Here is a 4471-nt window from a genome sequence, read left to right on the forward strand (position 1 = left end):
CACCAACTGATTACTGACAATCTGAAATGCAATACCTACAAAGGCACTATACCACATAGTAGAAACCTGAAACATACTAAACGCATACAAATTAACTATTTTATAAACAAAATTTTTCATGATAAATTAATCATCTTGAATAATAAATGTAAATACCACAAATTAATTCTCTACATATTTTACAAGTTACTATACAACATTTTATTAACTAAGAACATAAAAACAGAAATTTACAAAAATCATTATAAGAGCATACTTGTTCAAACCTTAATATAAGCATCAACTGCTCAACAAGTATTATAAAATAACATTATGTAAGCTCCCATAAATTAATTGCACGCAAAATCCATTTCACCTTTATCTAACACAAAACACTACAAAAACACAAAAGATTAATCAACACTAAACCACAAGAACTCAACTACAAATACCATTTATGTTAGCATTAACATAAGTTACACTTAATTATAACAAGTACTTATAACAAAATTCATCAAAACCTAAGTTAAGTATTAATCACCTAACATAATGACTCATTACTACATGAATGATTCTTATCCATCAATTATAAGAATTTAAGCCTAATTATACTACTACATCATAAGTTTACAAAAAAAACAAAAAACACAAAAAAAACACTAGTATTAAAATAATTTAATTACATACTCAATTAAGAAAAGATACTTTAACCATAAGAATCTATTATATTATCTTACTTTATTATAAAAAAAAAAACAAAAAAAAAAACTAGTATTAAAATAATTTAATTACATACTCAATTAAGAAAAGATACTTTAACCATAAGAATATATTATATTATCTTACTTTATTTTCACATATCCATTATAAAAAAAACAAAAAAAAACACAAAAAAAAACACTAGTATTAAACTAATTTAATTACATACTCAATTAAGATAAGATACTTTAACCATAAGAATCTATTATATTATCTTACTTTATTTTCACATATCCATTATAAAAAACAAAAAAACACAAAAAAACACTACTATTAAAATAATATAATTACGTACTCAATTAAGAAAAGATACTTTAACCATAAGAATCTATTATATTATCTTACTCTATTTTCACATATCCATTATAAAAAACAAAAATACACAAAAAAAAACACTAGTATTAAAATAATTTAATTAAATACTCGATTAAGAAAAAAATACTTTAACCACAAGAATCCATTACATTATCTTACTTTATTTTTACATAGCTATTACTAAAAACAAAAACAAAAACACAAAAAAAAGCATTAGTATTAAAATAATTTAATCAATTACATATTCAATTAAGAAAAATACTTCAACCATAAAAATAAACTATACATTATAAAAAAAACAAAAAACACAAAAACATTAGTATTAAAATAATTTAATCAACTACATATTCAAAAAAAATATTTAACCACAAGAATCTTAATTTACAAAAAAAACCACAAAACACTAATATTAAAATTATCTAATCAATTAAAAATTCAATTTATCTAATCGGCTATATTATCTCACATATTCATTTACAAGAAACAAAAACCAGTATCATTTATAGAAATCTGGCAACACAAATAAAATCACATTAATAAACTAATTTAATTAAGTCTAGCCACTAAGAGAACAAATAACACAATAAAAGCAACCATCAAGTTGCAACATGTCACTAAGGCATATCTACATTAAATTTAGAATCATCATGAAATACCTAAAATAGAATTATAGAAACCATCAGAATTCAACATAGTATTATTCTATATTACAATAAATCCACAACCAATACAATTACAAACCAAAAACCGAAACCAACAAAAACATCTAATTTAATAATCACACACTTGACAGTATATAAAAAAACTAATTTATCCCAAAAACCTAAAATTTTATTTAATCATTCAAAAAGCAGAACATAACAACACAAATAAAGACCATATCTATACAGACCTAACATACAGAAACAACATACAACTGACCTACCCTAACCCCCGACCTCTGACCACCCATATACTTGAAATACCATTACTACCAGATGGGCCAACAAGGCACATTTTGATAAAATTCATAATAAAATCCCGAACCCAACAGCTACCTTACATTATCTTAATATATCAAAACATAATTCACAAAACATATCAAAATACACACCTACTCCAAACATCAATATTTAAATCAATACAAACAACATGGACCACCAAAAAGAAACAAGAACAAGCCCTCCTCAGTCGACCAAGACAATCCATACAGAATACTACAAGCAAATATCATGGCAGGATACACGACCAATTTTTTCAAACACTGGTACAGTTCAACAATAATTGAAGACTATCTAACCACATTGACAAATGAAAATCAGACATCATACTTCTTCAGTGTAGATTTCTTAAAGAAATACTACACTGAAGGACTAAACGGAATATATAGATGGGTAAAAAAACCCATCATGAAGATGGACAATTTACTATTTCCCGTCAACGTGGGAAATCATTGGATCTTGGTGGCTGTGTTCATTAACAGCAAAATTGTGGTGTGCTATGACGGGAAGCACGGGGACCACCAAAATATTCTGACCAAAATAAAACAATTTTTAACAGATTGGCAAGAGCACTCAGGCGTCCAACCTTCGGCTTGGGCTACAATTCATGGTGCCACACCAACACAATTCAACAACGATGACTGTGGACCATGGATTTTAGCCATAGCCAAATGCATCGCACTTACAAAACCAATCTGCTTTACAGAAGAAGATATGCCACAATTACGAATACAACAACACCGGGAAATAATGACAAACATGATACAACCTACCACACAGCCACCAAGAACGACACCACTCAGCTCATTATTCAACAAAAAACCACCTACAACTTCAATCATCACCGAACAAACAATCACCACCACAACAATGGACACAACACAAATACAGCATCACCAAGAAACAACATCAAACTCGACACAATCCATTACACAGCCACTCAAAACGACACCACTCAACCCATCATTCAACAAAAAACCATCTACAACCTCAACCATCACCGAACAAACAATCACCACCACAACAATAGACACAACAGGTGACACAACAACCACCACAACAATAAACACCAATAAAGGAACACCCACCACAACCACCACCAACCCACACATACATATGTGATGGGCCGATGTACTTTTCTCTTAAGCGACTAGACTTCAGATATATAAGTAATTGAAATATGCGTCACACCAACATTAAATAAAAAAATTAATAAATAATAAAACTCCACTTCAAATACTGCTTGTCAGTTCATTGTCTCTCCCGGACGTTGAATTGCCAAAATATATCTGCAATCTAGATCACGAGCTAGGGACTGGACATACATATGTGATAGGCCGACGTACTTTTCTCTTAAGCGACTAGACTTCAGATAAATAAGTTATTGAGATGCGAGTCAATCAAATATCAAATAATAAAAAAACAAATAATAAACTCTGCTTCTAACACTATATGAAGCAATAACAGAAACATAATATATTTTCAACCAACATATATCCTAAAAAGGGAAAACACCTCCCCTTCCTCTCATATATCCCATCTAATGAATATTGCTATCAGTATAATCCAAGATTATGATGGACCAACAGTGTGTAATATAGAAATGTATACTTAATTGCAATAGGATATTGTAGTGTAATTCGTTAAGTGTTAATAACGTGCATCAACTCACACCGATTAGAGACGTACACATTCCAACGAGAATCTACGCATTCCGCTTGCCACAAGAAGAGGTAAGTGAACACATACATATTTTTTTCATAATTAATGATAAATTATTAGCTCAAGAATCAATCAATAGTGGTAGGATAAAATTACAACAAGCGACCCACTTTATCTTAACTCCCTCTATATTGATTACCCCGCTCTTCGTATTTTCATCTTACCACACGCTCCTGTGTGTTTTCACATGTTTTCGTGCAACACATAAAGCCGATTTAATTAATTTACCCATATTCGGCGTTGACGGACACGTTTTAATCGATTTTTAAATCGCTTTTTTACACGCGCCGACAATATTACCGAACCCGCATCCAGCACCGGTTTTACGTTTAGCCTTCATACCAGTGGTTACAAGCCACGCGGCAGCTTTTTCCTTATAACCGGCGTCTTTCACGCCCACTCTGCTCCAAGCTCGCTCTTCCAAAATACTGTCGGCTGCACTACGTTCGGAGAGAGAATTACTTTTCTCGTAAGCTATATCGTGGTCTCTACACGCGGAATCTAGACCGTTTATGCCGGTCTGTGCGAGAGCAAGTCTTTTTTCTAAATTAGTCCCAGGTCCGCAGTACTGATAACCTGATAAATGTAATTCGAATGGTAACCTATTTATTATAGTGTTCAACAGACCCGCACCGCTATTGGACTTGACCTTCCGACGTGGTAACATTATATGAGCACATCGCACGATCGGCACGCGTATTTATACAATGCGATTC

The sequence above is a fragment of the Acyrthosiphon pisum genome, unplaced genomic scaffold (assembly GCF_005508785.2).
Source record: "Acyrthosiphon pisum isolate AL4f unplaced genomic scaffold, pea_aphid_22Mar2018_4r6ur Scaffold_16;HRSCAF=65, whole genome shotgun sequence".
NCBI classification, from domain to species: Eukaryota; Metazoa; Arthropoda; class Insecta; order Hemiptera; family Aphididae; genus Acyrthosiphon; species Acyrthosiphon pisum.